Source organism: Peromyscus californicus, unplaced genomic scaffold (genome assembly GCF_007827085.1).
Source record: "Peromyscus californicus insignis strain IS unplaced genomic scaffold, ASM782708v3 Scaffold_7__1_contigs__length_154581171, whole genome shotgun sequence".
Taxonomy (NCBI): Eukaryota; Metazoa; Chordata; class Mammalia; order Rodentia; family Cricetidae; genus Peromyscus; species Peromyscus californicus.
In genome coordinates this window covers 23082859-23104039 of record NW_026294595.1, presented here as the reverse complement: position 1 = coordinate 23104039, position 21181 = coordinate 23082859, and the positions used below count along the sequence as shown (strand labels likewise).

The 21181-nt window shown below is 41.1% G+C and overlaps 1 protein-coding gene across 1 annotated transcript in view; it reads left to right on the top strand.

Annotated features, from left to right (window-relative positions):
• Positions 1 to 20572: 20572 nt before the first annotated feature.
• Positions 20573 to 21181, top strand: part of Gtdc1 (glycosyltransferase like domain containing 1) — a 376640-nt gene continuing 376031 nt past the window's right edge. Inside the window, exon 1 of the mRNA XM_052726350.1 lies at positions 20573 to 20590. The gene's annotated coding sequence lies outside the window, so the exon portion shown is untranslated. The remainder of the gene's footprint in view (positions 20591 to 21181) is intronic.

Genomic DNA, 21181 nt, shown 5'->3' with positions numbered 1-21181 from the left:
AGCCTCATTATACGTAGTGTGAAAGGTTTTTCTGTCCCATGTACTACTTTCTGTGTCTCTTGCTTATATAAAACTGCCTACAGATGATCGTCAACATGCATTGGGGTTGGTTTTCAGAGAAGCCCAGACAAAGCAAACCATAACATTTAGACGCCAATCCAGTCAGTACAGATAATCTTCAACAATAAGTTAGTCAGTGTCCTTGAAAGTGACTCAGATTTAGAGCTTCAGAGCCCTTCTCTTCCCCAGCCGATTCTTAGTACTAACCCCTAGTTTCTATGCTTAACTGTTGATACTAGACCAAGCCAAGCGTATACTGTGGAGACACTTCAAATAAATGGCCTGGGCCTGGGCCAAAGGCCAAGACCACTGGAAACTCCCCTCTAAACTGTGCATTTTAAGGTTGTGGTCATCTTTGGGATTTTCCCCAAAAACTTCTCTGTCAGGGTAGAAGCCTGAAGGTGCCATAATCAGACTAGAATACAGGTTAGGAGATTGATGTGACTATGAAAAAAATTGCTTTACATCTTGATTTCTCTATTCTTAAATCCTTCCTCATTTTTAAGTGTCTTCTGATTTGCATAATCTTAAGTCCTTGTCTATTTGCATGTTGAAGTCTTCTTGTAAATGTGTTTGCATTCCCCCAAAATGATACACTCAACATTTCCTGACAGTCTATGTCCCATAGAATTCTAGGTACTTTTGGTTTATTATAACTAAGACTAAAGAGAAAGTTTGCAAATAGCATCTGACAGGCTTCTAAAGCAATAAAAGTTACAAACTAAATGTTTTGTCAAACACAGTGATGTGATTCATGGTTCTAGTAAGCTGTTTCTCCATTAAAAAGCTGGACTATATACACACACACACATATGAATACAAAAATGTATTCAGAAACAATGCACCATGCATATTTAAGCTTTTGTTAGTAGAAGCACTAGATGACTGGATTTTATTTATTGCTCGGCTAACTAAAGTTTTAGGCCTTGGAAATGACTCCAAGAGTGGCATACTCTTAGGGAAAAGAAAAAAGACCCTCAGTGGCAGCAGGCTATCAAACTATCTAAGTTATTTAAACCATTTTATTTTTCCACATAGGCCTACTGCTTCTGCACGTACTAGAAGACTAAAAGTCTATTCAGAAACACTGGTTGCAAGCTATCTGTGACCCAGATACTGTTTGGATTTGCATGAGACATTTCCAAAGCAGCCTGGGAAAACCCACAAATTCAAAGCAGCCTCTTTATCCTCACCCCATTTCTGCTGAGTCCAAGAACCTTATTTCGCTTCCTGCATGGTAGGCATTTTTTAAGGACTATGTAAGCTCTGACATCTGCACTGCTTTCTGAGTCACTGTCGTGAGATGCTACTCTCTCGGCTGGAGGACAGCTGCTTGGTTCCCAGAGGAAACAAACAAACACAAGGCGGTGAGGAGCTCAAGTCTGGCTAAAAACAATGAGAGTGGACCAGTCCAGACTTCTTTATTTATTTTTTGGAAACTGGAACTGTGTTTTAAGTTTCCAAATGACAGCTCCCAAGCCTGAGAAGATGTCTCAGATGGAGCCTTTGCTTCTGGTCCCCATTCCAGGCACATACTAGAGATTATGGATGAACTGGCCAGGCTGAATGCTCTGGAAGTTTGATACACATTACTCTAATTGGGGGAGACCAGTGAGACAGACCCTCTATTTGAGATAGCTAGAACAACAAGTTCATCGCTATAATTATCCCTAAAAAGAGTAAATGTTCAGATGTTCCACAAGTGTCCTACACAGTGGTGTGGTGGTTTCTCAGCTGTGATGCAGAATAAAACAACCATTTCTCTCACAGAACTTCAAGGGAGAGAATAAGAAGATAAGAATATAAAAGTCCATGTAGTACCTGACAAAATTATAAACATATAGGTATTTCAATATATAGGTCTAAGAAAGTAACAAATTAAGTCTCCTGATGGAGAAACCCTTTTCACAAATGTGGAGACCACTGTCCCCAAATGTTACCTAGGAACAGAAGTAATAGATATTTCTGGTACTGTTTCTTGGTGAGTAAAGTATACATTTTAGCTAAAGAGAAGAGGTATCTGTTGTTAGGTGTTTTTGCTCTTTTTTGTTTTTTGGGGGGCCACCACCCAGCTCCCAAATAAATTACACATGGAGGCTTCGTCTCAATTATGAATACCTGGTCTTAGCTTTTCTTAACTTAAATTATCCTGTCTACCTTTTACCTCAACTTTCTTATTCTCTTACTTCTGTAAATCTTACTCTTACTCCGTGGCTTGCTGGTGGTGTACCTGGGTGGGTGGCCCCTGATGTCCTCCTCCTTCTCTGGCTCCTCCTTTTCAATCCTCTCTCCCCAGATTTCTCCTTCTATTTATCCTCTCTGCCTGCCAGCCCTACCTATCCTTTCTCCTGCCTCACTACTGGTCATTCAGCTTTTTATTAGACCATCAGGTGTTTTAGACAGGCACAGTAACACAGCTTCACAGAGTTAAACAAATGCAACATAAACAAAAGTAACACATTTTAAAATCATATTCTGCTACAGGTATCTGTGTACAGGACAGTAAGAAAAAGATGATCTACTGTTAAGAAAACAGGGGTAGTAGAGTAAGTGTGGGAAACAGTTAAGACCAAATGCTTCCACAAGAGATTCCTGTTCGTAGTGAACATTTCCTGAAGCGTGAAGAGACACAAACAAGAGATCAGAAGACTGGCTGCACTGCAGGGTTTTGATTTATGCTCACTAGATACATAAGTCAGTTAAGGGCTTCCTGATAAACCCGTTTTAATCAATAGAATAAGGAGTTTGGGATAATTTTCCATTTCTTCCTCATGCCACTCTTAACTTCTACCCAAAGATAAAATTCTCAAGATACTGTGTCTTTCCAAAAAAAGTTTAAAGTATACATACACGTATTTACACACATATATATGTGTGTATGTACACATATATACACATGTGTACATACACACAGCATATATGTATATGAACACATACATGTGGCCATCTCACCTTTTTTCCTTCTTATAGAAACGAGATTATGCTATGAATGCCTTTTGGCAACATACGTTGTCTGTCATTCACGTATAGGTCATGAAGATCTTTCTCTAGCAAATCTAGAAGATTTATTTGTTGTTTAAATGTCAGCTATTTGGTATTTCATTGTATGAAGGGCCTATAATTTATTTTGGCAGACCCTTGTTTAAAGACATTTAGTGTTTTGTAACTTTTTGCTGTTACAAAAATTGCTGGAGTGAACCTCCTAACGTCATTTATATCTTCAGTGTTTGGCACAGACTACAACAATCTTTCTGGTACTCCAGAAGCATCACCACAAAGCCCCAGGGTTCCAGGAAGTGCAGTTTGAAAATCACTAAACAAGATGATCTTATATTTCCTTTCCTCTCAATTTGTTTCTGTCTGATATTGTTTCGAACCATCTCCTGATAGTTTTCATTTAAGTAAATATGCCTTGTCTCTCAAAGCAGATGGTTTTGAGGCTTCTTTTTTTTTCCTCCACATTTTGTGTGCATTCCCCAAAGCCTAGAATAGTATTAAGTGAGACATAGGAAGTGCTTGACAAGCACATGTTGAATGGCAACTAGAATTGAATCAGGTTGGAGACATAATGTTAGGCTATACACACTTCTCTCTTGACTGTAGCGTGGAGACCTGCAGTGAGCCTTGATCTCAGCATGGACAGCTTGGATTGGCAGAAGCGTTTTAACTACACTTTCAGGTAGAGGCAAGAAGAGGAGATGGGTAATCCCACCATGAGTGTGTTGCATTTAAGGTTCGCTAACTGCGCCCTGTTCTAGAGGTAAGGTTCATGCTTCCCCCTGTGCAATTTGTACCTCTAAGAGTTGTAGTCCAGTTGGCTACACTCGCAAAGAACACAACATGAATTGTGTCTTTAGTAGTACGTGATATTGGCAAAATACATATTAAACTTTTCCCTTATTACCAGGAACTTTGTTCAGTCACCATTCTTTCCTTTATCTGAATCTCTAGCTTTCTTTTCTTAGTGTTCCATAAAATGATGTTTCCATCTTTTCCCTCATAACAGCAGTCACGATGACCAAGATGGTGATGACAATGTTGATGATATGCTAAATCCCATGCTTACATCACTATTCTTTAACGTTCATATGGGTGGAAAATTTGCCCCATTGTGTGTGTGTGTGCGTGTGCGTGCGCGTGCGTGTGTGTGTGTGTGTGTGTGTGTGTGTGTGTGTGTGTTATCAGATGTGTGTGGGAGGACTGAGGCAGATTCATGAATCATCATCCATTGCCCTTTCACCATGTTCAATAAGTCAGGGTCGCCAGTCAAACCCAGAGCTCACAGATCTGACTAGTCTTAGCCATCTTGCCCTGGGAATTCCCTGAGGTTAGAATTAAAAGTGGGCCACCTGCCCATCCTGAATTTATGTGGATTTTGGGCATCTGAATTTGGTTCCTCATACTGGCCCAGCAAACTTAGTAAAAGCAATGTAAAGCTCTTTCATGATTATTATACAACTGTGGATCTAGTTATGATTGGTATATATGTCTTTAAAACAACTGTAAATGATCTAATTAGACTAAATGATAAGTAGAATGTTTTGCTCTAGAAAAATTGAAGCCAAGGAGTATATGTTTTTTGAGACTTTTCTCCATTGAGCAATCAACAAAGACTGCTCACGAGAAAGCAGAATTTGTAGTGTCTTTTTCTTCTCAGGGGATATAGTTTAAAAGTTATTTTAGATGTACAACTTTGTAGGGCACAGTGTAATATTATATACTTGCATACAGTACATAACACCTTCTGAAATAATGCATTTTCCTTTCTCCTCTTTATTTTGGGCATGATGCACCCTTTCACTCCTGTTTTTCGGTGCCCACGGCTCTCCCTTGAACTCCTATCACTCCACTCCCTCCTCCTGAGCTCTTGCCTTATCTCTCATTTCCCCGTCTTCCTCTCTGTTTCCAAGTCCTTCCCTAAGCCAACTTCCCCAGGCCTTCTGTGCTCTCTGACCCTTCCTTCCTCTGCAGGACTGTATTTCCCCGGCCTCTCCTTTCCCTCCCAGCAACCCAGCAACCGAAGCAGAACAATACTAGAGGCAGAACTGGCCCTTTGACAAAAAAAGAGACTAGCTGGAAAGAAAACCTTACTCACAAAGGAGACAAGCATCTTCAAATGTCTGTGGGAGGGTTTGCTAAATCATCTGCTTGTTCACATGTGGAACTTCCAACACTGTGATTTCCACTTTGGGGAGGAGGGCGAGAAGCACCTCAGGCTAGATGACTGAGTGGATCCAAGGAATTGGAGACCTACTGCTGAAATTCCAGTCTTCTCCCCACCCCTTTTTCTTTGTGCTCCCACCTTTCCTTTCCTTTTTTCACTCCCCCCCCCCCCCAAAACCCTGTTGCAAGAACTCAAAGGGCCAAGCTCTGCCCACAGCTGTGAGTCATGACTCTGGAGCCAAGCTGCTCCTGTGTACACATTGAAAGGCAATACTGGGCCTTGGGGACTCAGGCAAAATAACAACAGCTCATTCATTTGTTTACTTATTTCCTTAAACCTTTATAAAAGAAGCACAAGGTCTACTGTACCTGAATGCCTTTTTATAATCATTTTAACAATGCACAGTAAAATTCAGATTCCCACTGTAGATCTCCTGCATTACACCACAAATAACAACAACAATAACAATATCCTGGGTCCTGGGTCCAGTAGACATTCATAGAAAGGGAGGCAGGAATGAATTTCTAACGTGCCAGCCTTTGGGAAAGTTCTCTGTTTATCCCCAGGGAACTCTGCACAAGGGACCAAAATTCTGTGCTCTCTGTTAATAGCGTGAACTACTAAGTGGTTTTTATTTTTTGGAGCTAGTTTAAATGTAAATGGGCTACACAGCTGACTTTAGGGAAAAGGTGTGAAAGCTGAAATCCTCCCACCCCTACAACCTTCTCTTCTAAGGCCTTCCTAGTTCTCAAGTCCTTGCCTCCTATCTCTTGGGTTTTTCTTCCACACCCCAAGACCCCAAAATCAAAATTGTACCCAGCATCAGTTCTTTTGGCTATCCTCCTAGAGATCTGTTCTTCTACTAGTACAGAATCAATGCACTTATTTTAAAAAGATAATCATTTTTCTAACTTCCAATCTGTGCAAAAATTTTTGCACACTACCATTCTTGTTACAACGTCTGTTGTTTTATAAACGGCTTGTATTTACATTCTACTGGTGTAAAAGTTGTAATGTGCCCCCTATTACCAAACAATGAAAATAGAGAAAGCAAAGAGTGTTCTCCAATTATTTTTCCTAGAGCTAAATGTTACTAACAATTCCCATAGAATACACATTTAAATTTCTAAGTGTAAAATGACGTATTGAAGAGGTCGATTGACTGAGCAGTCCACCCTGATGTATCTCTCCCAGGCATTTGTCTGTTCTCCACTCCCTAGGGAGGTGTTCAGGAGCAGACAGGAGTGTCTAGACACCTCTGGCCTCTTTTTAATATCAGTCCTGGAATGTGGCACCTTCCCTACCCAAGTATAGATCTGCCTACTGGCAAATTCCTTCCTCCTAGCTTGTCCTTATTCCTTTGTTTTACTGCCTGAACAAAGTGGAAATGCCTTTCTCTACTATTAAATTCGATGACTCCCAAGATGCACAAACGCTAGCGTTCAAGTTTCGTTCTCATTCTCCAATCTTGATTTTGTTTGTTGGCTGGGATTTGACACCTCGGCCTGTGTTTGTTTCTGTGTATAAAGAAGACTAAACAGAACAAATATTAAACAAGCAAACAAACAAAACGAGAGCATTCACATTGCTTACACACAAAAAAAAACTAAGTAGAATTAAGTCATGGTAGTACTAACTACCTCATTTATGTCACATAGTTATTCATATATAAATTTTGGGGTAGTCAATATTAATTGTATCCTTCAATGCATCCACATGCCGGAAAGAGTTTTATAGATAAGTGATAAGTGAATGACCTTACCATTGGGAAAAAGCAAATGTTCATTGCTTAATAAACTTAATTTTATCATAAATCTAATTTTATCATGTTAGATATTGTTTCATAGGCTCAGCACTCTCCTTCTAGAAACATCACATTCAATCTTTGGAATGATTACTGTTTCAAATATGTGCTTTCCTATCTAACAGCCAGCATGGATTGTCATATTTACCATGACCCCAACAGAAATGATCATCCTTTGTGGATCCTGGGACAGGCACTGGACCCAAACTAAGTCAAAAAGACTATTTTTGAGTAAGAACAGGCAACAAGTCTGCTTTTCCCAGGAAGGGGAAGCTGGAGAATAGAACCTGAAATGCAGGAGCTGTGGTTTCCTCTGTCCCACCCTGCATGGGACAGCAATGCCTTCCCTAGATGCACATGAAGACAACTTGGGGAACCTTTGGGAAAATGTACTGACCCCATCCAAAAGTCTATTAACTTGTTCAGAGAGGGAACCAAGGTGTCATTATTTTTTGAAAATGCTCCTTGGTGATTTTAATGTTCAAGTAGTCCTAAGAACTACTGACCTGGAAAATGCTCACAGTGACAGAGAAAATAATCGTAAGTTATAAAGAAACACAAACAAATGGAAATGCAGATTTTTAGATATTCAGCAGGCAGAACTACTTCTAGACTTTTTAAAACTATTCTGTTGAATTCTTTTTTTTTAATTTTCTGAGATATTCCAGTATCCTCCCAATAAATCCTCCTTTATCCTAAGTCAGTTTAGGTTGTATTTGTGTGATTTGCAGGCAGAGAAGACTACACTAGGTCACTATTTTCATATTCTTAGACTTAATAGATTTTTACACTGGTGCAATAGCTTCTCTACATTCACTGTTCTCATTCACTAAACGACACTAGCAGCTACCCAAGTCCTGCAGAACTCATTGCAAACACTAAAGTAAAGATACTATACAGTTCCTTAATTTGAGACGATTCCACTCTGGTGAGAAATATGAGCATGTCAGCAGAGAGGAATATCAATATAAGAATGCCTATGAGAGAAATACTGACTGGTTGCTATAAGAGCACCATGTGTATAGTCTGGCAAAGCTCATGGAAGCTTTGACAGCGAAGGTGGCTTCATATTGGTGCAAAAGTAAATTGCTGTCACTGTTACATGGTAGACAACAAAAGAGTCAGCATGAGAAACTACATGGCCAGGGGTCCAGAATTGCGTAAGAGGGAAGTGTATTAATAAAACTGTGATGGCTGAGCTAAATGCACATGCTAAAGATGGGCAAGTAAAGATGGTGGTTAGGTCATAGACACTTCCTGCAGAACTCTGAAATGGTTTAGCCAGAGCAAGGATATGAATAAATATACGCACAGGGAAGATTTCTCAAGGTAAGTCACAAGCTAATGGTCCAAGCATTATAAATCAACAATTTAGAAGGTTATTGTCATTTTCAAGCAGAGAAATAATGAAACCCTAAACATTTGGTAATGAACACCTACTGAAAATGAATGGCGGATACCCCTGGGTATGATAACTAATTGAGGTCAGTTAACAAGCATGTGGAGCCAGGTATGTTGGGATAAGACTAAAGTCCAGCACTTGGGAGACTGAAACAGGAGCACTGTGAAATCTGGGTCATTCTGGTCATACAGCAAGACCCTGTCTCAAATGCTGAAATAAACCAAAGTGTATCGAAACAGAACACGAGCATGTGCAGAAGAAAAACTACTTGCAAATCAAAGAAGAATGGAAAACATGAGCAAGTACAGTGGAGAACCACCTCTCCAGTGTATTTGTCGCTTTGTTGTAAATAGAATACAATCATCTATACTGATAGTTGTTTGCTTTCTTAGATGCATCTTATTTTCACTTTAAGACTATTTAAGGGATAGATAGAACTAAACAAATGAAAGGCTGCTGTTTGCGTATAAGTCTTATCCTATTCCTATGCCCCCTAAGATAACTTTGTCCCCACTCTGATAGTAAGATAGACCAGAGAACTTGATGGGGTGGTGGTGCATATATTCAACTAGTGTTTGGTGTTGACCCATTTGGCACTGAAGAATATGGGACAAAATCCAGGTCATCTTGTTGAGCTTATTGGTAAATGAGCAAATTGGAGCTAAGGCCTCTCTCTAGTAGGATACCTGGGAACTCCAACAGGAGTCCCTATGAGCCTATGGGGGCCATTTTCATTTAAACTACACCAGACCTCCTCCGTAAGCTCACATGAGACTAAAGTTCTTAAAGCCCAATTAAATTCAAGTATTCATTGTAAGTCTTCTTAGTAGCACATTAGGCACTGACAAAACTGGTATGAAAATATATAGTATGAAGCTGAGCATGATGGAACACACCTATAATCTGAGCACTTAGGAGGCTGAGGATCCCAAGGATCCTCAAGAAGGATCCCAAGTTCTGGACCAGCATGAGTGAATCACAAAGAAAAACAAACAACAAAAAGATGTGCTGTATGAATCTTGTGTGAATGTGTGTGTGTGTGTGTGTGTTTGTATGTAAATTAGTTTCTCTGGCAGAAAGGACAAGGGAAATGATTAAGGTTTTGAAATTCAGATTATTTATTAAAATAGTGACCTAGAAAGAAAGTTGATAAATGGACAAAGGTGGGATCCCAGAAGGAAATGGAGAGTTGAAAATTAGAGCAAATTTTAAAAATCCTTCTGTAGCTCAAAAAAGACAGCAGAGTGGTATCACATGCATAGAACCCATCAGCCTCACAGCTTGGCTATTACAGAACCATGGAACACGGACCTGACAAAGTGCATGGTGAAAAGGGATCTGATAATAGCAACAATTTTTACTTAATACTTAGAGAATTTCTTATATAAGTACAACATACACATCATTGTCGTGCCTCCCTCTCTCTAGCTCTTCACACATCACAGCTCTCAAGTTCATGATCTTTTTTTCTACAATTATTGTTGTTATACATCCCTGCGTGTGCACACATCACTGAGTTCACTTAGTGCCGCTCTTATGTTTGTTTAGAATAGAAGAGGGCACTGAATTCTCTGGAGTTGGAGTTACGGATGGCAAGCTGGCATTCTCTATGTAGGTGCTGGCAACACCTCTACAAGAACAGGAAGTGCTCCTAACTGCTTCGTTATCTCTCCAGCACCTTATGTAACTTGACTTTTGTGCTTAATCTTTGTAATGGCTAAGATGATATGTCCTCAAATATCGTTATCTCTCCAGCACCTTATGTAACTTGACTTTTGTGCTTAATCTTTGTAATGGCTAAGATGATATGTCCTCAAATATGTCTTACTAAGTACCCATGAAAAAGCAACATTTGTTTCAAATATCCAAACCTAAAGGTGTAAAGTACTTGCTTACATGTCACTAGCAGTTTTGCCTTTTACCCTGGATGGTCAAGTATTTTTTAAAACATCAAAGTTATCTTCGTAAAATCCCATTTTTTAAAATTTTTTTTCTACTTTCTAATAGTAGCCAATCCTAAAGAACAAAGGTTAAAAAGAACAAAATGAGTTACTATGCAAGCTATGAGAATGTTTTTGTGAACAATTGTTGTACACAAATTAGACTTTGGTATTTCAATCTCTTGATTGGGTATGGCTAATATTGTCTATGATACAGTCCATACTTCTGATTTTTGTTTTACTAGTGTTTACTACGATAATCAACAATTTGGTTAATCTCCCTGTAAAAATTGATTTTGTTTGTCCTCTAATATTTTGGACTAATAAGAACTTCCCTTTTAAGCATAGCTGGTTCTGCCTCATCAACCACAGACTTTTCATTTTAGAGTGGTTCTTCTAATTACAAAATCATCTAGTGGCAGTCTGGACAAAAAGTGCTGTTCAGTGTTCTGGCTAACAACCCAAGAATACCGACACTTGAGTTTGTACCAATGCCCATTATAACATAACGTTAGTTATGGCATCATTTGATTAAACTATTTGACATGGCCTTACTATTTCAATATGCAGAGACAAATACAAGTACTAACTATTCAGAGGGAAATGCATCATATGGTTGGTTAAAGGCTGCTAGATAGTTTTACAAAGTTAACTTCAAAAGCAATTGGATCTTGAACAGTTTTGATGACAGGTGACACAGATCTGCCTTTCCTGCAACATTCTGCTAACAGAAAAGAGAGAAGGTTGATAGCATCAAGATCAGCTTCCCATTTTGTAATGTTTTCTTAAATTGTAACTTCTATATGAACCAAAGCAATGGGACCCAACTTCAAAACGGGGCAAATCAATACTGAGCAGAACTGAACAGGTATTTCAATGCGTCCCCTTCATGTGGCCCTTCTATTTGACCCCAGAAGCATTTGTGGATTTTTTTTTTCAGTGACTAATTGAAAAAAGGAATAGGATAAAGAAAACATTACATAATTTTGTTTCCTTTTTAGTCTGTGAATTAAGGGAAAAGAAATGTGTTAAAATAAGAAATGCTATTAACTACTCTACTTATGGGAAAAGAAAACTGGAGCTAGCTCATGTTTTATTTCCTTCTATTTCAAAAGAAATTGGAGTCAGCTATAAAATTGGTTATTACAGGCACAGTTAGCGGTAAAGAGTCTGCAGTGCTTGGGAACCCGTGAAAGGAACATTTTCCCTGCCCTTGCCTTCTGTACATGTGTAACTTTCAAACTGCTTCAATAGGAAAAGTTGGCCTTTGGCTGTCAGAGAGAATGCTTCAGGGTAGATCAGCAAATAATATAAATCAGTGGCTTCTGCTAAGTGTTCAGCCTCTGTGAGCACTTGCCTTCGATCACTCATTCCTTCCACCAAAGCTGCTGTGTGATTCATCCTTCCCATGCAGGTCCTGGGCCCAGGTGTGTGGGAGCTAAGCTTTAAGCACACAATGTGGGGAATTCCTTGCTGTTAGCATTGCGCACATCTATTACTAGTGTTTTAGGAATATAAGTGGTGAATGCCATAGAAACTTAGTTGGTATACGTAAGCACATAAGGAGTGCAGCGAAAGCAAGTCAGCTATCATACTGCTTCGGACTGGCATTAGATTTGGGGACCGCATCCATCTGAGAAAACAGAAGACTGTTTGTTAATAATGGTAGAATATAAAAGATCTGGGCACAGGAAAGACAAATACCCCCTGACTCCCATAGAGCAAGCTTAAGATTTCACTAATTCCTTTTGTTTTGTTTTGTTTTTGTTTTTGTTCCGTTTGTGTGTTTGTTACCTAGACAGAAACTCACTATGTAGCCCAGGCTGTCCTGTAACTCCCTATGTAGGTAAACCAGGCTAGCCTCGAATTCACAGAGATCTGCTTGTCTCTGCCTCCCAAGTGCTGGGATTAAAGGCATGTTCCACTATGCCCAGCAAAATCTCACTAATTCTTTAAGTGGAGAAGGTATGGTAAGCCATATCCTACACAAAAAGAAACAATAAAAAAAAAAAAAATTCTTTCCTTGCACACAATGTATAATGTAATTCTTTATCTGTTTATACCTAAGTGACCTATCTAATAAAGGGCATATTGCTTTTTCCATTATCGCTTTGCCTTCTGTCTAAACTCTAGTACTGCAAACTGTTTTTATTTGTGTGTTTTACCAGGCATGAAAGTACACACTTTTAATCCCAATACTTGCTTCCCGAGGATTTGGCTAGTGGATGTCTGTGAGTTGGAGGCCAACCTGGTCTACATAGTTAGTTCCAGGTCAGCTGGGGCTACACAGTGAGACCCTGTCTGAAAGAAGAAAAAAGAAGTCACAAACTATTTCCATTGTGAGAGAGGATAGATCTAAGTAGAGTGATGGTTCTTGGAGTATACACTACTATGTAGCTAATGCTACCAGACTGCTCAGTTCTAAAACATGTAAAGATTTAATTCTTATTCACAAGAAGTCTCTTGAGGGTCTAGCTGTTTTCTGGGATACCTCCTAGAGATCTAGAGTTGCTTTCTTGGATAACTGGGCTTCTGGAGTTAGAAAGGCATCGTTGAAAAGTGCTCTTACAAACCTGGGATCAGCAGTTCAATTCTCTTGATGCCCCTTTCTAAGTACAAGTTATGTCATCTCAACCTAAACACATGAGAAGGCTGAAAAAAAAATAAGAAAGCTCTGTTGTCTTTGATGGACACTACTTTCTCCACCACATCTGCTTGCTACCAGTAAGATGTGTGCTAGGAATGACATGGAAAGGGGAGCAGAAAAATTGTAAAGGGCAGAGTTTGGGGAGGACTGACGCCAAACAGTGTCTTCTGGACATGACAGGCTCATCGTGGTCTGAACTCACAGTAGTGGTGCTGTCTGCATAAGACCAGCACAAGATGAAGATAGCTCACATTCTAGCACAAAGGGGAAGAGGCACATGGGTCCCACCCCTCGCTGAGGTTCTCTTGATGGTCAATGGCTATTAGGGGAGGGAGAGTCAGTTCTCTTTAGGGGTGTAATCCCTGTTAAATTGACCAAGTTCCAGTGGGTAGCTCCATACAATCTATATACGGGTAGCACTAATTGGACTCAGTAGGTTATATAAGAAGATGATAGGAAGTTGAAAGGGATATGAGAGAATCCAGGAGGATTTAGCGGGAGGGGGTGGAGATGAATATAGTCGAAATGCATTGTATACATGTATGAAATTCTCCAAGATTAAATTTAAGACATTAATTCAATAAATAAAAATCAGTTTTGTAAGAATGGGTGCTTTATTCAGAATATGCATGTTGTGCAATACACATAGAAGAAAATTCTACATTGAAATACAAGCAAAAATTCTGTTTAGGTGAGGGGAATATAAATGAAAAGAAGCTAAAATTCAAAAGCAAGTCAGAGGTTTCCGAGGCTGTAACTCACTGGTGGTCACAAAGGAAAGTCAGAACTTATTTTAAGATGTCTTTTATTTATTCTTTGTCAACTGGATACACGTATACAGTGTATCTTAATCATATCCACCCTAACTCTCCCTTCTCCCTCCCATTCCCCTTAAATAGCCCTGACATGTCCCCCTTATACCCTCATGGCTTCTCTTTTCTATGTGTGGACAACCAGTCAAGACTGATTAGCACTGCCTGGTGGTATGAAGAGATCGTGTCCAGGTCTTGTGTAGGCAACAATGGCTACAGTAAGTTCATGAGTATAATAGCCGTGCCATACACAGAAGTGTCTCACAGCAAGCACTCTTCCCATCCACCAGCCTTTTCATTCTTTCCACCTCCTCTTCTGGGATGCTCCCCAAGCCTTCGGGAGAATGATACAGATGTTCTGTTTAACACTGAACACTCAATTGTCACTTATTCTTAGTACTCTGACCAGTTACGAGTCTCAGTATTTAACTGTGACTACTAAAGAAAGAAGCTTCTGTGGTCAAGATTGAGAACAACAGTAATCTACGTATACAAACAGAAATATTTATAAGGGAATTTGACAACATATGTATGCAGCAAAACAACAGGAGTAGGTTCCTGCCTAGGGCTTATGAGCAAGTTTATATTATCAGGCATAAATTCCTTCTTGTGGAATAGGCCTCAAATCCAATCAGAAAGCAGCTCATTACAACCATTCCTTCTTGCTACTATTACATCAGTGGACACATCTTGCCTGGCATTGTAGCATTCAGAGTTAACTGGTGGGTAATACCTTTCTCCCCTAGTAGCTTGCAAAGTATCTTCTAGCACCGTGATAGCTAGCCAGAAGAGAGGAAGTTTTCAGGTCAGTAGCAGCTTGGTTCCTCTATGCCCTGTAACCAAAGTATGTTGTATCTTCAGCAATAGTTACCAATAACTAGTTATTGTGATAACCAAGAGCAAGAGTAATAGCCAATGTTGTTTTGTGGCTTTTATACAATAACTCACAGGAATTTATCTATTGCTTAGCTCTGAGATTTTCTTTGACTAACTCATGTCTTCTGTTGGAAGCACACTATGTATCCAAAGTAGTGGGTTTCCATACATCCTTAATTTGGGTAAAAGTCTCTATCTTTTTGAGTCTCCTTTCCTAATCTATAGGAAAGTACATTCTGTCCCACGGTACTGGCAAGTTGAACAAATGTCCTGTCATTGCTTTGTAAGCACGGATAGAATACTGCTAAAACTGCTATGTGTTGGTCAAAAGTCCTTCTTCAAAGTTATTTCCTTTTCAGCTCAAAATTTCTTCATCTTTTGCCAATTGTCCTTATACTTGACTTGAAGAAAAAGTAATAATTGAAAATATCATGTTTACTTGTCAAAGCCTTAAGAAACATCCCTACTTTTTCCTTCTTTTTAGATTATCACCAAGGTATCATGCTCATTAGTAGTTATTTCTTAGAGAGAAAAAAGTTAGAAGGAAAAAAAACCTAGATGATAATATGGGTAATTTTAGGTTGCGTGCATGTACAAAAGCTTGAAAATCAGGTTGTGGTGTGTGTTCTTATTTTAAGCTTGCCCTTGTTAGCATCTTCTGAATAAACAGGTGTGTATACTTCCCCAAGCTGTCACTGTTGTTTATTTGGCATGTGTGCTTCAGAATCTACTGATGGATGATACCCAACCAGCTTGAAGCTTGACTTTCAGAAACTAGAGTCCTGAAGTTTTAATGAGGGTTTCCTAAAGCCTGGTCCAAAGAATTTATTAAAACAGAGCTTGTCTTTCAAAGATACCATAAGAATATCACATTTGTACGTTAATTCTAGGAAAAATGATTATGAGTAATAGCTCTCAGCTTTCAGATAGTGCTTTTCATGTTCAAAGTGCTTGAAAAACATTAATTAAATCACTGGCAGTCAAATTAGATCAATATGTTCTCTGTATGTGCATAGCTGTACCTTCTATGTACACAGTCTTCCAAATCACACCACTGCAGATCAAACATTTCCCCCATCTGAACTTAGTTGGCTGACACTGATTCTAAGCAACAGATAATTACTGGAAAGGCTAGGCATGAGATGAGACTATGTAAGCCTTCTTTGTTTTTTAAGGAAAAACATGACATTTATCCTTGATAAAAGGCACAGGATGAACCACAGTATGAAATGCTTCTAACTCTAGGCCAGAAGGTAACAACGATAAACCTGTTCTCTTGTATTACAGTGTGGAATACCTAGATCTCAACTAAAGATAGTTCATCAACAAAGAATATATTTTATGCTTCCTAGGCTACTGGTATTTTTGGTCCCTCTCAGCACCAATAACAAGAAGACTTCTAAGGCTAAATATGGTGTTAATTTCAGCAATATAGTAATTGTTCATTAATACTAGGAATCTGTGGTCACTACTGACTTGAGGAGCTTTTAGGCCAGCAAATTAAACATAGTAAATTTCATGATTATTTTTAGAATAATTTTCACATATTTTTCCTTCAATGAATTTAATGCAGCTTTCCAAATCACCACAAGAGATTAGGTGCTCCCAGCAGACCCCCACATGAAGTATATTCCAACTAAGAGAGAGTGATAATAGCATTCCATCTTTCAATAACACCTAACAAATTAACATATCCTACTCACCAACATAATACAATCAGGAGAAGGCATGCACATACATGTATGGACACAAATTTGGCCGAAGTCTGGCTTTCTTATCCTTGGAAGCTCAAGGCTACATCACTTCAAATCGATGGCTTCAGGTCTCTCCCTCTACTTTGCCTGCCAAATCTTCTAATCTATTTCCAGGGAAGAAAAAAATACTCCTTAATTGTCTTGCAGTGTGATAAACAAAAGAGCATCTGGTTCGACTGAGCTGTCCTCTTCCAGATGGCAAAAGTACCACTTGAGGTCATGGTGGCTGTTCCTGCACACTTCACAGGACGCTTTTGTTTTTTCTTCGTAGAAAGGCTTCCTTCTGCTTCTACACTGCAGATCTGAGATTCTCTTTTTCACTAGTGCAAACCTGGAGTTCAGTGAGAACATATGATGTGTCCAAGGCCATCATGCTTACTGGCTACCTGGTTGAGGCACAGCAGGTAATGAAGCTGTTAGGTTACTGCCATATTCCAAGAGAAGCGTAAACTTTCTGGGAGTCATTTATGTGATTGAGTTTTGGTCCATAAAAGTAAATCAGATAAATTTTGAAGATATTTATTTTTCCTTTAATATGGAGACAAAAATTAGACACAGATAAGAAAACTTAAATGAGTCTAAAAATTCAATAGTGTCCATAAATACAATAGCTTTAAAGGTAAATAAAATTCATATATGCTTTGCACATTTTGAATTGTGCTGGTTATTTCAGTGAGTATTCATTGCCTTCAGAGACATTTCTCTTTAACGTCACACATGACATCTTTGTTGTTAACCAGATTGGCCTTTTCTTAATGCTTATCTCTTCGACCTTTCTGCTGCACGTGATGCTATAGATTTTCTATGACCAACACCACCTACCCACTATTTAGTCTTGGCATTTCCATCTTCTTTGCTAACCTTGCCAGCAACCTTGTCTACTTATCTCCTGCCCGTGTTATCATGCAGGCTTGCATCTGCTTTTCCAGGTTCCATCTCTCCTTCAAATTCAGAATGCCAGAGGGACTAATCTCCCAATGGCCTTCCTTTAACTTGACCTCAAAAGTCCTTCTATTCGTACGGCTTTATTATCTCCCCTGCTTCATTCCTTCACTCTTTCCCCAGTTTCTTACATTCTAGATGTCCTCGGCATTTCATATAGTCTTCAACACATGAAAGAAACATGACTCCTTTTGGGTCTCAGTGAGAACAGGGACTGTTTGTTTTATTGCTTTGTCTTTAGTATCCAAAACACTGTGCAAAAGTTCACTAAAATCTGTTGAATGATGACTCTAAAGACCAGATCTTTTCCAGCTTATTCGGCTATATCCCTAACAATTTCTATATTATTTCATTTTGCTGTGCACAATGTTGCTCTCCCTGTCCATGGATTATATTTCCTATGTTAGGTGTATTGGCCTCTTTTTCTCCAAGTAGATTATAAGATATTTCTGAAAGGTATAGGCATTTCTATATTTTTTGTCTAGCAACATTTTATGTATACTTAATAACCACTTATTATTTATTTCCTATTGTAACATATTCTTCACCATAAAGAACATTTACATCAATATGACTGAAATAGAAATAATAAGTTGACCATAAACGTATCAGGATAGGGTCTATGGTCAGGGCCTGGGTTAGGGCTCTTTATCTTCTGAGTATCAAACTACAGTTCTGTGGAAAGAGAATACAATGTGGAGGATCTCCCTTGGCAAGGTATCTTGCTTTCTTATCCAGCAATTTGCAGGCTGTTCCTAAGAGTGTTGTTAAGGACCTGGGGCACATGTGACTCTTACTGACTCATGCCACAATCATAAAATTACCTTGGACTTCTTACTTTTTCATTGTTTCCTATGTATACTCACCAAACCCAAGTTTTCCTAAGTGGCACTGATGTCCAATATACCTAACAAAGTTATGGCCTTCTGATCTTGTTACCTCTTTCCCCACCCTCCTTTCTCCCCTGCCCAGTCCACCCACAATGATTTCCTAGGAAACTGTCTCAGGTTGAAATCTAGGTCCTCTACCAATGGTCCTAGCCTGCCTTTGGTCCTAGCTTGCTCTTGCTTCGCAGATTTCCTGTTTTACTTCCCTGATCTAACTTTTCCTTATTCTTGGCATGCCTGTTTTCTTCTTAGAGCTTCTGTCCAAGCATTTTGCTTTACTTCTCTCCTATGCACAGCACTCCAAATGATAGATCTCCTTTTTGTTGTTGTGGCCTTTAAGAAGTCTTTCCTTAATTTATGTGCACCATTTTCCTACTTAACATTTGGAAATTACTGTTGAGTCCTTGATTATTACTGTTGAATTATCATTTCATGCCTCATATTTTACCTCACCAATAATGTTGTAATTTTCTTGACAATAGAGATTTCATAACTCTTTTAATCAGGCACAGCCTTTGGCACCTCTGAGGATGAATGTGTTTGGTTGGATCAGAGTTCCAGAGCCAGGGCCAGAAGTGACTGAGATCATGCAGATGATCCCCGACTGAGAGATGCAGGTTACACAACAGAAATCCTTGAACATATTGGGGTGAAATGGCTTCTGACATCAATACCTAAACTCAGGTTCACAGATCATGTGTACTGAGGCAGAGCTGAGATGTCAAAGAATTCTGATGTTGAGTAGCTTTATACAGGTCCGAGTATGAATCCTGACTTTGTTCCAATTAAGCTGGGTATATTGGTTAGGCAACTTACCTTCTCTGGACTTCAGATCTCAATCAGCAAAACGAAAAGATTAGACTCCAGGTGATCTTAAGGACTAGATGATTCATTTTTAAAATTATATGACTCTTCTTCCAGATTGATGAATTGGTAGCCCCTACGCTTTGGGGTTTTCACAATATTTTATTCTGTGGAATAGGATTTACAAGATTCATTTGCAGTTAGGAATTCTCATTTTCAGCTTTCTGCATTCACTGTTTTCTGTTTCCCAATTTGTGTAAAAGTGGATGGACAGATGGTTTATTAGGCTTTTTAAACCTTGTGATACTGTTGTTCAAGTCAACAATGGTTGTAAGCTTTGGAGGTCCACATAGAGTGTGGGCTTTGTTTAGAACAGAAGATAGTTTTCATTGTCCAATTCAAGGATAATAATGTTTACTCACACAACTTAAAGCAAACTCGTGATGTAACTCCAAAGGCCTAATCAGTTTTTGTTATTTTGGTATGCTTAATGCATTTCTGTACTACAGTCTGTCCAAGCTGTAGTTAAAAAAAACCAAAAACGTTACCAGATAAAAGCATTACCATTGCGTGTTTTGCCTTTGCCTGAATCATTGAATCCACAACGTGATCCCAAATACATTGGAATCATTAATCCAGAGTCCCAGAAATGTAAAGGAGACAAATTCCTCATTTTATACAGACCCTTAAGAGTTTCTTGTGTTCTTTCTGACTTTTAGCAGGTCCGCGAATATGTTATTATTAATAATCAAGCTGCATCTTGTGTACGGGTAGTATGGACAAGCAAAAGGGCTGCATGTAACTTAAGTAGAGGAAAAGCCAGCATTGGCTACCAGAGATCTTGCAGGAGTCCTGAAGGAGGGAAAGCAGGGCGCGCTGACCAATACAAGCAGGTGGGTGTGCACCCGCCATGCCGGGTCCCTGAGGCTCCGGCCCACCCGGAAGGACAGGGACAGGGGACTACAGGTGAGGGCTAGAAAACCTGCCTGAGAACGCGGCCCGGCGAGCCCACGGCCCTCTCAGTAGGAAAACAAGGCCGCAGCGCGAACGGAGGCGGCGACAAGAGGTGTGAGAGAGTATGGAAACGCTGAAGGGGCGGCGGGGGCGCTGGCGTGACTGGAAAGCGCGCGGCGGGCCGGCGGGCGGAGAGCAGGTGTGACGAGCCGCGCTGCGGTGGAGCGTTGGCTCGCCCGCTCGCCGGCTCGCCCGCTCAGCTCGCTCGCTCGCACCGCGCCGGCCTCTGAGTCAGGAGCTCCGCGTGGAGCTGGCCACCCGGGGGCGGAGCCTCGGGCCCGGGGAGGCGGGGCGAGGGCGGGGCCAGCGCCTGACGCGCCCCAAGGCCGCTGCGGCCGCGGCGGGGAGGGGCGGGCGGCCTCGGTGGCGGCCGCGGGGGAGGGGCTCGGCGTCAGCGCGTCGCCAGCTGGGCTGCCGGTGGCCTGGAGGGAGCCGAGGAGGAGGAGGAGGAGAGGAGGAGGAGGAGGAGGAGGAGGTGGAGGAGGTGAGTCGCCTGGGCTGGGAGCTGCGCTGGCCGCGGGAGGGAGGCGGGGAGCGCGGCCCCTCCCTCCCGGCGCCCGCCTCGCGGGGCCGCGCGGCTCCGAGTTCCCAGTGGGGCGGCGGCGGCGGCGGCGGCGGCCGCGAGGAGCCGGGGGTGAGGAGGGCGGAGCCGGGGCCGCGCTTCCCGGGCGCACGCACGCACGCACGCGCGCGCGCCTTCGCGCTCCGCGGGGCCGGGCCGGGCCGGGGCCCCAAGCGACGCTTCCCGGAGCGCGGTGGCTGCGACGGGCGCCGGCCCGGCCGATGCCAGGCCGCGCTGGTCCGCCGGCTCTCGTACGGCTTTGGCCCCGGCCTGCGCTTTCCTGGTCGGGATCCCGGCGTCCCGCCACCTCGGGCCGCGGAGACCCAGCACCTCGCGCCCCCCCCCGTCCCCGTCCCCGTCCCCCGTTCCCCCCCCAGTCCCACTCGAGGATTCGGCACAGGCTTGACGTTTCCAAATTCCGTCACGTCCCGCCAGGCCCGGCGTTCTTTTCGCCAGGAAGGGTTCTCGGAGTGAATAAGTCTGTACGACTAACTGAACAACAGCAAAGTTGCA